General features: G+C 44.2%; 1 protein-coding gene across 2 annotated transcripts in view; it reads left to right on the forward strand.

The window, feature by feature from the left end:
* The window catches only part of FES (FES proto-oncogene, tyrosine kinase), a 222,580-nt gene that overhangs the window by 94,587 nt on the left and 114,262 nt on the right, over positions 1-13,731 (forward strand). The window lies entirely within an intron of this gene.

Consider the following 13,731-nt stretch of genomic DNA (forward strand, 5'->3'; position numbering starts at 1 on the left):
AGTGGCCAAAGTGGCTACAGAAGTGCCGAATGTGCCAAAGTGGCTACCAAGTGGTCAAAATGGCTACCGAGGTGCCAAATGTGCTAAAGTGGCTACCAAGTGGCCAAAGTGGCTACTGAGGTGCCAAATGTGCCAAAGTGGCTACCAAGTGGCCAAAGTGGCTACCGAGTTGCCGAATGTGCTAAAGTGGCTACCGAGGTGCCGAATGTAAAGTGGCTACCAAGTGGCCAAAGTGGCTGCCGAGGTGCCGAATGTGCCAAAGTGGCTACCAAGTGGCCAAAGTGGCTACCGAGGTGCCGAATGTGCCAAAGTGGCTACCAAGTGGCCAAAGTGGCTACAGAGGTGCCGAATGTACCAAAGTGGCTACCAAGTGGCTAAAGTGGCTACAGAGGTGCCGAATGTGCCAAAGTGGCTACCAAATGGACAAAGTGGTTACCGAGGTGCCAAATGTGCGAAAGTGGCTACCAAGTGGCCAAAGAGGCTACCAAGTGGCTACAGAGGTGCCGAAAGTGCCAAAGTGGCTATACACAACATTCATATTCTAACTTTACTTTCTTACAGTCGACACCTGATATACTGCTGTAAAGCTGGCAGCGCTGTTCAAGCACCATGTATTTCCTTCAGGAAATGCCCATCTAGTTTCATAATAATCCCACAATATGTTTTAATTAATTTTCTGACATTTGGTGTAAAGCTGTATTATTCATTAATTATAGCTTGGTATGATAGCCACAAGTATTGGAGCAGACTTGCCTACCTGCTTGATTAATTTCTAACTATATAAGGCCATTATATTTCAAAAGCACTGTACAAAGAATGCTTTCATGAACACCAATAATTAAATTCTTCCCATAGTCAGTCGTGGATGTGTTTCTTAGTATCTAGTGAATGTTTTTTTCCTTTAGACAAAAAAGACTATTTATACATATATTATACATCTAATAGCCTATGTTCAGTTGCAGGACCTATTATTTGAATGGGTTTTTAATTTCATAAATTGTCATCCGTTTGCATTCGATCTGTCTGCTTTATGCTTTCCCTGGATTAAAAAAAAAAAAATAACAAGAAACAACTACCATAGTCTGTACAAGTTCTTTTTCCAGCTAAATAAACGGATAGTAGACAAAATAGACACTTAAGTTTTATTTCTTAACTTTAAAGTTTATGGGAAACAGATCATTTGGCTTTCCATTTTAAGCACTCTGCGTGCCAAGAACCAGACTTCACAGACGCCCATCTTGAATGGAGCAAAGGTGGGCATGCTCATTTTTAACGCATTTCATGGTCTATAGGACTGAAGGAGAAAGCCGAGCACAATGCTTATCTAATTATGGCACTTTGATAGACAAAGAATGAAGCAGACTCTGAGGATGTGCACCTCTGCGTCACTCAAGACAGGGTCCTGCAGATCTTGTTCTTGTCTAAGGCCTGTTTCACACTTCCGTTTTTTCAAATCCGTCAAAATCCGTTGTTTTCCGTAAAAAAACGGATCCGCCATTTTTTGCAGGATCCGTTTTTTTTGTCCCACAGACTTCCATTACGGTTACCGCGGATCCGTCAAAAAAAACGGATCCGTTTTTAAAAAAACGGATCCGTTTGCATCAGTTTCCGTCAAAAAAACGGAAACGGATCCGTTTGGCGGACACAAAAACGGAAGTGTGAAACAGGCCTAAGCTGTCAGACCACCAATGAAAAGCACGTTTTCACAAATCTTATGGATGGGTGTTATGAATGAGTCACCGTAGGAGGCAAAAACAGAAATACTAGCTTATTCCAGAGAAGTTGGCAGCTATCGGATTGCAGACCCCTGAACCTAACAACAACAACTAGCAGTAGCCGTGAGGGGTTCCTACGGTGCCCTAGACCCCTCGATCACAGACGGAGAACTACATAGCCTAAAGACAGAAAGAGAAATCTAAACTGCCCCAGAGCAGACCCCAAAGCAATAGGCAGCCCCCAAAATATAATGACGGTGAAGCAAGATGAAAAGACACTCACACAGATAGAAAGATAGGCTGAGCAAATGATGAGGCCCAAGCTAACTAAATAGGACAGAATAGAAAAGCTGCTGTCTGCAATCCGCCAAAACCCTCTCAAAAATAAGAGCCAACAGACTGATAGGGAAAAAAGCCCTGAAGACGCTAGGCTCCAAAAAGACTATATCAGTATTCAGGTATTATCTGAAGACAGAGCAAAAAGGAATTCAGCTCACCCAGCAGGGAAAGGCAGAAATCCAGAAAAACAAGGCAAAACAAAACCAAAACACAAATGCAAAAAGAAGAGCAGAAAACTTAGCTTTTGAGGAGCAGGAATCAGACTGGTCTCCTAGAATCCCTCAGAGTAATCACCCCCAAGGCAGAAGGGCGTCAGCTGCCTTATATCCAGTCAGCAATCCCAGTCACCCAGTCATCATCATTCTGCTCAGGTGCTTTGTATTCAGCCTCACTATCTTCCTTCACCAGAAGAGGGAGTTCATCAGACCTCAATGGTGAAGGGGAGAATGAACTCACAACAGTACCTCCCCCTTGAGGAGGGGTCACCGAACCCTCATCCACGCCACCAGGTCGATCAGGGTGAGCCCGATGAAAGGCACGCACCAATCTTTTGGCATGAATATCAGAGGCAGAGACCCAGGAATTATCCTCCTGACCATAACCCTTCCACTTAACCAAATACCGGAGTATCCGTCTTGCCAGACGGGAATCCAGTATCTTCTCTTCCTCATATTCCATGTTACCTTCAACTAATACAGGGTCCGGAGGTGCCACCCCAGGAACAACTGGTTCAACAAACCTCTTCAACAAGGACTTATGAAACACATTATGAATTTTAAATGTGACAGGAAGAGCCAACCGAAAAGAGACCGAATTAATAATCTCCAAAATCTTGTAAGGTCCAATAAATCTAGGCTTAAACTTAGGAGAAGCCACCTTCATAGCGATATTTTTCGATGATAACCAAACCATATCACCAACCTTAAACTGGGGACCAATGGTCCTATGTCGGTTGGAAAACCGCTGGGCCTTTTCCTGGGAGAGAGATAACTTATCCACCACTTGGTCCCAGATCTGGTGCATTCTCTCCACCACAGTGTCAACACCTGGGCAGGCAGAAGGCTCCACCTGCCATGAAGAAAATCGAGGATGAAACCCAAAGTTACAAAAAAAAGGTGACATCAAAGTGGCAGAACTAGCTCTGTTATTTAAAGCAAATTCGGCCAAGGGCAAAAATGAAACCCAATCATCCTGATCGGCGGAAATAAAATATCTCAAATACGACTCCAAGGTCTGGTTTGTGCTCTCCGTCTGCCCATTGGTCTGAGGGTGAAAAGCAGAGGAGAAGGACAACTGAATTCCCAGCTTGGAACAGAAAGTCCTCCAAAATCTAGACACAAATTGAACTCCTCTGTCAGATACAATGTTCTCAGGAATCCCGTGCAAGCGAATCACCTGTTGCAAAAACAGGGGCACCAACTCAGAGGAAGATGGCAACTTAGGGAGTGGTACAAGATGAACCATCTTAGAGAACCTATCACAAATCACCCAAATAACAGTCATTCTCTGAGAGACAGGCATATCAGAGATGAAATCCATTGAAATATGGGTCCATGGCCTCCTGGGGACCGGCAAAGGCATCAACAACCCATTAGAGCGAGAACAAGGTTTAGACCGGGAGCAAGTCCCACAGGACTGCACAAAATTCCTGACATCACGAGACAAGGTGGGCCACCAAAAAGACGGACTCACCGGATCTCTAGTACCAAAAATACCTGGATGACCAGCCAATGCAGAGCAATGAACTTCAGACATCACTCTCTTCTTCCACTGGTCAGGAACATACAACTTTCCACTGGGACAACGCTCAGGTTTGTCCTCCTGGAACTCTTCCAGAGCACGTCTCAAATCGGGCGAGATGGCAGAAAGAACTACCCCTTCGCCTAAGATGGTAGCAGGCTTGGTTACCACAGGAGAATCAGCAAAGAAGCTCCTAGAGAGGGCGTCTGCCTTGACATTCTTAGTACCAGGAAGAAAAGAGACCACAAAATCAAAACGTGTAAAAAAACAAGGCCCACCTAGCCTGTCTAGGGTTCAAGCGTTTGGCCGACTCCAGGTAAATCAAATTCTTGTGGTCAGTGAGGACCACGACTTGGTGTTTAGCTCCCTCCAACCAATGTCTCCACTCCTCAAATGCCCATTTCATGGCTAACAGTTCCCGATTCCCCACATCATAGTTACGTTCAGATGGAGAGAACTTTCGGGAAAAGAAAGCACAGGGATTCATTTTAGATGTTACAGGATCCTTTTGGGACAAAACAGCTCCTGCACCAATCTCAGAAGCGTCCACCTCTACCTGGAACGGGAGTGAGACATCAGGTTGCCGCAAAACCGGGGCAGAAGTAAATCTTCGCTTCAGCTCCTGAAAGGAAGAAACAGCCTCCGGAGACCAATTCAACACATCAGCACCCTTTTTAGTCAGATCAGTCAATGGCTTGGCAATACTAGAAAATTTTGCTATAAATTTTCGATAAAAATAAGCAAAACCCCAAAACTTCAGGAGGGCCTTCAAAGAAGTGGGCTGAACCCAATCATAAATGGCTTGTACCTTGGCCGGGTCCATTTCAATAGTTGACGGAGACAAAATAAATCCCAAAAATGAAATCCTCTGTACCCCAAAAAGGTATTTCGATCCTTTGACATACAGGGAATTCTCCCTCAAGATCCGGAACACAGTCCGAACATGTTCCACATGAGAATCCCAATCCTTGGAGAAGATCAAAATATCATCCAGATAGATAATCAAAAATTTATCCACAAAGTCTCGGAAAATGTCGTTCATGAAGCACTGGAAGACAGAAGGGGCATTAGTGAGCCCAAAAGGCATCACCAGGTACTCAAAATGTCCCTCTGGAGTATTAAACGCAGTCTTCCATTCATCTCCATGCTTAATGCGGATAAGATTATACGCCCCCCTGAGGTCAAGCTTGGTAAACCAGCAAGCACCTTTAACTCTGGAGAATAGATCCGAAATCAGGGGTAACGGATACTGATATTTAATAGTAATTTTGTTGAGGGCACGATAATCAATACAAGGTCTTAATGAACCATCCTTTGTGGCCACGAAAAAGAACCCGGCACCTAAGGGTGAAGAGGATGGTCTAATATGACCCTTCTCCAACGCCTCCTTTATATAGGATCGCATAGCCTCGTGCTCGGGTACAGACAAATTGAAGAGCCGACCCTTAGGAAATTTACACCCCGGGCTTAGTTCAATTGCACAGTCATAACTCCTATGAGGAGGCAAAGACGCAGACTCATTCTCACTAAATACATCATAAAAGTCCGCCAAATAGTCAGGAACATCATGCGACTGAGGAGAGGTGGAAGAAAACGGAGCCTCACTAAGGGCACACCGACAACCCCAACTCACCACAGACACAGATTTCCAATCCAAAACTGGATTATGAATTTGCAACCAGGGAAACCCCAGAACAATGGTATCATGCAATTTATGCAACACCAAAAATCTGCAATTTTCTTGATGGTCTGGGGTGACCCGCATTACCACCTGGGCCCAAAACTGAGGTTTATTTTTCGCCAAAGGAGTAGCATCAATCCCCCTCAAAGGGATAGGCGTTCGCAGAGGTGTCATCGGAAATCCACAACGTTTAGCAAAATCCAAGTCCATTAGATTCAGGGCTGCTCCTGAATCCACAAAAGCCTTGGCGGTAAATGTGGACAGGGAGCAGATCAGAGTAATTGCCAGAAGAAACTTAGGTTGAACACCACCCACAGAATACGTGTGTGCAAAACGTTTCTCTCGTTTAGGACAGACAGAAATAATATGTGAGGCATCTCCACAAAAAAAACACAGCTTATTACGCCTTCTGAACTTGACGTTGCTCCCTGGACAAAACTCTATCATATTGCATAGGTTCAGACACTTGTTCAACAGGTGGCAACACCTCTCGTGCAGTCCTGCGTTCACGTAAACGCCGATCAACCTGAATGGCTAATGACATAGAATCGTCAAGACCAGAGGGAACAGGAAATCCCACCATAGTATGTTTTACGGCTTCTGACAAACCCTTCCGAAAGATGGCTGCCAAGGCATTATCATTCCAGGTAGTAAGGACCACCCACTTTCGGAATTTTTGACAGTACAATTCTGCAGAATCTCGACCCTGGCTCAATGCCAACAGGGTCTTTTCAGCCTGATCAATAGCATTAGGTTCGTCATACAACAACCCCAAGGCTTGAAAAAATGTGTTCACATTAGTCAGAATAGGATCATCTGGTTTCAAAGAAAACGCCCAATCCTGGGGATCGCCACGCAGCAAAGAGATGCCAATTTTAACCTGCTGCGCGGAGCTCCCTGACGAGTTGGGCTTCAAGGCAAAAAATAATTTACAATTATTTTTGAAATTCAAAAATTTAGACCGATCCCCAAAAAACACATCAGGAGTAGGGATCTTTGGTTCAGCAGCATGTGAATGAGCAAGGTAGGCGGAAATTCCCCACACTTCCGCAGCGAGCTGCTCCACACGATCAGACAATTGCTTTATCTCCATTGAGAGAAAAAAAAAAATTCCCCCTACGGCCTCAAAGATATAGAGAATAAAATATACACACTTTTTCTTTTTTTTACAGTTCTTTCCTGCTATTGAGTACCCTAGGATCTGCTGTATGACTGGTGATTTTGTTATGAATGAGTCACCGTGGGAGGCAAAAACAGAAATACTAGCTAAGTCCAGAAAACCAGAGAAGTTGGCAGCTATCGGATTGCAGACCCCTGAACCTAACAACAACAACTAGCAGTAGCCGTGAGGGGTTCCTACGGTGCCCTAGACCCCTCGATCACAGCCGGAGAACTACATAGCCTAAAGACAGAAAGGGAAATCTAAACTGCCCCAGAGCAGACCCCAAAGCAATAGGCAGCCCCCAACATATAATGACGGTGAAGCAAGATGAAAAAACACTCACACAGATAGAAAGATAGGCTGAGTAAATGATGGGGCCCAAGCTAACTAAATAGGACAGAATAGAAAAGCTGCTGTCTGCAATCTGCCAAAACCCTCTCAAAAACAAGAGCCAACAGACTGATAGGGAAAAAAGCCCTGAAGACGCTAGGCTTCAAAAAGACTATATCAGTACTCAGGTATTATCTGAAGACAGAGCAAAAAGGAATTCAGCTCACCCAGCAGGGAAAGGCAGAAATCCAGAAAAACAAGGCAAAACAAAACCAAAACACAAATGCAAAAAGTAGAGCAGAAAACTTAGCTTTTGAGGAGCAAGAATCAGACTGGTCTCCAAGAATCCCTCAGAGTAATCAGCCGCAAGGCAGAAGGGCGTCGGCTGCCTTATATCCAGTCAGCAATCCCAGTCACCCAGTCATCATCATTCTGCTCAGGTGCTTTGTAATCAGCTTCACTACCTTCCTTCACCAGAAGAGGGAGTTCATCAGACCTCGATGGTGAAGGGGAGAATGAACTCACAACAGATGGGGTTGTGAAGAATATTTGAGATATAATTTCATGTCAATCATTTGTATCCTATTTGGCAGGGGATTATAAAACCCCCTTTCCAGCTATACAGAACACATAGCACAGCAGGGGGGGTCAAGCCTCAAAAGGCTGTGAGTGACAGAGTTCACACCTTGAGCCAGCTAAGCTCAGAAAAAAAAGGCTTGCTTGGCTTGCAAAATACCGTAGATACCATGTGGTCTAACTGCTTTGTTGCATCAGCTATGATTTCATAAGGAGAATATAGACGTGTCGTGAGTCCTGGGCGCACACGATTACATTTTTGGGATCTCTGGACCGAACCGAATGTCTTCCAGAGTCTTAATCTGTTCTAACACCACAGGGTGGGGAGATACTTAGAATGTCTGGTAGCAGCCAGATAGCAAAGCTGTGTTTGGTCTCAATGCACAGCAGGAGCCCGGAAAGATTTGATGGCGCCAAAACCGCCTCCCAAGGACCGTCCGTTAAACGAGTTATGACTCATCTTCGATTTTGGAGTTTTTAGCTGCTGGAGGCAAGGAGATTTAGGTTCAGTCCAGAGGGTAGTGGCCCAAAGCGGATAAAGGCTAGTGGTAGTGTCATGAAGGACCTAGAAACCAGTTGGCAGACCATGCCCCCTGTGGACCACCACACACATGGTCGAACATCAACCCGGTAATTGACATGATCCATCTGCTTATATCTTTTGTACTACCACTGTTTGTGTCTCAATCAAAAGTAGGCAATGTGTCTAAGCATACTTATCCTAACTAACATGATACAACATGAGAAGAGACTCCCCCAGAAGAAGGTATTAATGCCGAAATGCGCGTCGGGGACTGGGCAGTCAACTCCTATATCGGTAATAACTGTTTAACATGATGTGTTACTTTGCCTATTGCTCTGTACTCTTCTTGTTAGGGCTGGTGGAACGCACCAAATTATAAAGTAGTAGTAGGTGCGTTCGCAGCCAGGTGTCCACCGTGCAGAGGTGGTACACTGCTGCTAAACAATGGCGGAAGAATAGAGCGGCGTGAAAACAGTCACACGTGGGTTACGTCACCCAGTGTGAACAGGAGTGGACTCTGTTAATTCACAGAGCCGCACAACTGCTGAACGTGGATGCGGGAGCCTGTTTAGCTCACAGAGCCCGGCCAAAGAGCGCACAGCAAACGGCCACAGAACTCTACCCCAAGGACACGGGGTTAGAGTCCCTCTAGGCCCACTGAACGCGCGGCGTCGCTACCACGAACGCGGCTATAGACTCTGGCTATGGAGTGTGGAGCACTCGCACTGAGGCGTGCCGAGTCACTGATGAGGGCTAATGCCTGACTCAAACTCTGACCTACCTATGCCTAAGCCTGGGCGCTAGCAAGCTAGGCTGTACAACACATGCGTACCAAGGGTAGGGGTTTCATAATGATTCAGTCACCAGAGACATTCATACATGCATACATCACTCACTCCTTATAGTCTGAAAATACAGTCTATCCTAGTGCATGGCCGAGCGGCCATGCGAACCTTTTATATCCGCGAGCGTCCGGGACCTTACTGGCTTCTCGGATGGGCCAATCCGAACAGGAGCATGACCTGAGCACGTGACCTTCGATCTCCAATGGGAGATCACTCCACGGGTATGCTCAGTGGCCCGACATGGGGACTTAGTCCCTGGAGAATCTCGCTGCTGAGCAGCATGTATTGCCATAGCTGTGCCAGAGGTGGCAGCAGCAAGCAAACCCATGGAGCTGGTCTGGGCAGAGCGCCGGGACCGACGAGTTTGCTGAGCAACCTCCTCTGTGGCTGGAGAGGAATGGGAGACTGCCGGAAGCAAGGCTCGAGATTCCCGCTGTGCAGCGAAAGGAACCTCCTAACTCCTAACACTTCTGATATCATATCATGTTATTTAGGATTGTCAGATTTATTCCCACTTCGTCTACAGTTTCATTTGGATAATTACACTGTCTTTCTAATCCCATATGTTGTTATTCATCAGGGTTAGTTTGTATATACACATGTAATGTAAATTATCTATTCATTCTCCATTTTAGAGTGTGTTGCCACCTTTTCCTATGGCGTAACTGTGTGCTTTGTATCCTTTTTAATATATCCCTATTAAAGATTTCTGCTGTACATTTATTGTAATTTTCCACCTTTTTGTATATGATTCACTGTTTGTATTTGCATATCTGACCACTTTATATGTATAACCTTTGTGTATATAGTGTATTGTCTAGTGTGTCCTTAAGGTGATTAAATATATAATTTAACCTTGAGCTGCTCTTTTATCTCGATCCATGAATCCACACTTCCGTTTCTCGGTTTAACTTTCCATGCTGCCAGGGCTGGTTTCTGGCCCAATATAATCTTAACAGACCGAGCTTATATCTAACGATGAACTGATGGCAGTCCTACCAGGCTGGCCGTGCTCTGTTTCACTGGTGCTAGTGAATAGGACTCTCAGCCTGTCAGGGTTGTTAGCAAGTGTGGTGCCACGTCAGTGACTGCATGGGCCACATCCTCTCACTCCCCGTACCTCCCCACATTATGTGATCCTTCTGATGTAATAGTGATGTCAGACAGGGTGGGGAGGTACTGGTTCATCAAAAGGGGTACGCTAATATCTTGGGAATTACCCTTTAATGTTACAATGTGAGGATCTGAATTTAGGTTCAACTTCAGTGTTATTAGTAGGCCTGATTCCAGATCCTGGTGTGAAACAGTCCTGTGCTTGGAGATCACTGCTTGTTTGCACATGTTGGTGTGTGACTATGTTTTACAATGCTAGTGTAAGGGTGTGACAGAGACTGTTGTGTTTCTGCTCCTGAAGACAATAATTTTGAAGTGTGAATACTGTTTTTACTTCGTTTTATGGTGTTATGTGAAATGTAAAATGTATACTGTAGAGTGTAATGTAACTAATGTATAGTGCAATAGTTACTGATGTTGCTGTGTGGGTACTGCAAAGGTAATATCTAAGGTAAAGCTGTTACACTCAGTTCAGGTATAAGGAAAGTATGGGATATAGTTTAGTGCTTAGGCTAGAGATAGACCGTTATAGTAGGGCAAGATAAAGTTAATATTTTGGGAATAGCTCAGATTGGGACTGGCTAGGATAAGTATAAAAGACAACTACTTCCTGGTTTACTAAGTTAGTAGAAGCTAAAGTGTTCGTGAGAGACCAGGCCAATTTCAAGGTGCTGTGGGCTGAAGGCACGTGAAGTACATATTGTTCTGGTGGTATGAGGTTGGACTGAATTTCGTGCGGAGGAGAGTGCCTTATTCCCTTCCATACAGAGGAAGCTGGACGGGAAACCGCCTGAGGGAAATGTAGTGGATCTCAGGAATACTGCGGTGCCATCCAGGGAATCTCTATGGCTGACAGAATCTGTTTGAAATGTGAAAAAAAACACATTGATCACTGAAATAACTTGAGAATGAAAAAAGTCATTTTCAATTTAAAATTTACTGAATATCAACTAATGAAAAGCAGACATTGCTTTTTAATTTTGGTTCAACAGGAAATGTAAAAAAATAATGAAAATGGCCTAGACAAAATGAAGCACCCTTAATTTAATATCTTGTTGCACAACCCTTTAAGGCAATTACTGCCAACAAATAATTTCTGTAATTCTCAATGAGACCTCTGCACCTGTTCTCCTCTTAAGCAAACTTCTCCAGGTGTCTCGGGTGTGAAGGCTATTTTTCCAGACTAGGTTCTGCTAATTTTTCAGAACCATCATCATCTATATCAGGGGTGGGCAATTAATTTTGCCGTGGGGCTGCATTAGAAATTGGGATGGTGTCAGAGGGCCGGACTAATATAATTAACTCAGTTGTACCCAATACTATATATGTATATAATATATAGTATACATATGCTATCTTTTCATAAACAAACAGTATGTTAAACAATGCAAAGATTTACAATACAATGAAAATATGGAGGACCTAATTACATCTTTATTTAATGATGAGATGATGAACTGCAACCAGCTTGTGATTGTTCACTTTAATTGTTAACTTTAACAGTGTTTGGAAAAACTTGCTATTTTAGGTCAAGATATCATGTTAGTTTTTTAAAGACCGGCATCCCTTTAACTTAGTAAAGAACAGTAAATGAAACATTTCAATAACATGAAAATGTTCTATGAGAGTAATCTAGCCTGTTTTGGGCCTGAACAAGTTCATTGAAGTTAGGTTCAATATCTGAGGTGGATATGCGAAGAACACAAACACAAGTGATCATCACTGAGAGAGGATCTGTATCTGGATTTGTTGAACTTCATCAGTGAGATTGTTTGTTCACATACGTAGGTAGATCCAAAGAGAACTAACATCCTCTGAGCATGCCTCCTTAGGTTAGGAAAGTTTTCTTCCTTAAGAGAAGAATAAAACTGCAGCAGTGACACTGATTTAAAAAGCTCTGCCAGTAGATTGTCAGACTGCAGATCAATGAGTTCTAACTGGACATCACTGGGTGCATTATCCACACAGCATGTAAAGGGAGAAGAAATCATGTGCATTTCACCCTCAACTGCTTTGAAGTCTTCAAATCTTCTGGAAAATTCATCATGTAAAGCCTCCAACATGGATGAATACTTGTCAAGGTGATCAACTGATGGCGTGACTTCTTGCAGTGTTTGCATGTGAGTGAGAATTTTGACCTTCAATTGGCTAGAAAGAAACTTCAACTTTCTCATGAAAGCTGTCACCAAGCTGAACATTTCATATGCAAAGAGGCCTTTGCCCTGGAGCTTGGTATTTAGCTCATTCATTAGTGTAGTCACATCAATGGCAAAGGCCAGATCTGCTATCCAGAAGAACGTGGCTGCTGCAGGGGACAGGGGAGGAAGCAAGTGGTATCTGTGTACCACTCCTGTACTGCTCACAGGGGCTTTATTAGGCGCTGACCACTCTACCCAGAGTCCCAGACCCTGGCCTGACGTAAACATCCAGTCCAGACCCAGTCTAAAGTAATTGATGCTAGCCTTACGTTGCACCACAGTGTCACTGGTCTGCGTGCAGCAGTATAGATCACACCACGCCCGCACGTTTTAGCACAGAGTTGGAGGCGTGGTGTGATGTATACTACTGCAAGCAGACGCCACCAACGGCATCTATGCAGCCCTCTCTCAGACCACGCCCCCCTCCAGCCTTGACCATTCATCGCCGCAGATCTCGTGTGTGGGCGGTGCACTGGAGGCAATGTTTCTGTGCCGCTCTCAGGAGGTCGGGGTCCGCTCCGCTCACCGCCGTGTCTGCCGGGACTCCTCTGCTTTCTGCTTTCCTCATGAATGATTCATGAGGAAAGCAGGAACCAGAGAAGTCCCGGACCCCTCCGCAGGCCGGTCACAGGCAGTGGGCGGGCCGCCCCTTGCCCAGGTCTGATCAAAATGTTCAATCGATAGCATTTAGATCTGCTATCATAAAAGGCCACTTCAGAATAGTCTAATGCTTTGCTTTTAGCTATTCTTGGATGTTTTTAGCTGTATGGTTTGGGTCATTACAATATTGGAGGGCCCGTGACCTGCTACTCAAATCAAGCTATCTGACACTTGGCAGCACATTTCCCTCTAGAAAGCCCTGATAGTCTTGAGATTTAATTGTACTTTGCACAGATTCTAGACACCATGTGCCAGAGGCAGCAAAGCAGCACCAAAACATAACCAAGCCTCCTGCATTTTTCACAGTAGCTACAATGTTCTTTGTATGCTTCATTTTTGGGTCTATGAAAATAGAGCTGATGTGACTTTTTCCAAAACGCTCCAATTTTGTCTTATCTGTCGAAATGACATTTTCTTAGAAACTTTGTGGTTTGTCAATATGCATATTGGAATATTTCAGTCTTGTTTTTTTATGATTTGCTTTAAACAAATCACAGCAATATATAGTAACAGTTTTTAAGATTGAAGGAAGACTAACTCCCTTCTAGTTCAACCCATAGCCTAACCTGTTGATCCAGAGGAAGAAAAAAAAAACCATGTGGCAAACGCTAAGCTCCACATTGGGGAAACAAATTCCTTCCCGACTCCACATACGGCAATCAGATTAGTTCTCTGGATCAAGGCAATATTAAGAAATCTAGTATATATACCCTGTAACATTATACTTTTTAAGAAAGGCATCAGGCCCTTTTTAAATTTTAGTAGTGAATTACTCATTACAACATCATATGGCAGAGAGTTCCATAGTCTCACTGCTCTTACAGTAAAAAAATCTGCGTCTGTGATTAT

The sequence above is a fragment of the Dendrobates tinctorius genome, unplaced genomic scaffold, assembly GCF_039654945.1.
Source record: "Dendrobates tinctorius isolate UK_male_01 unplaced genomic scaffold, ASM3965494v1 ptg000022l, whole genome shotgun sequence".
Classification (NCBI taxonomy): Eukaryota; Metazoa; Chordata; class Amphibia; order Anura; family Dendrobatidae; genus Dendrobates; species Dendrobates tinctorius.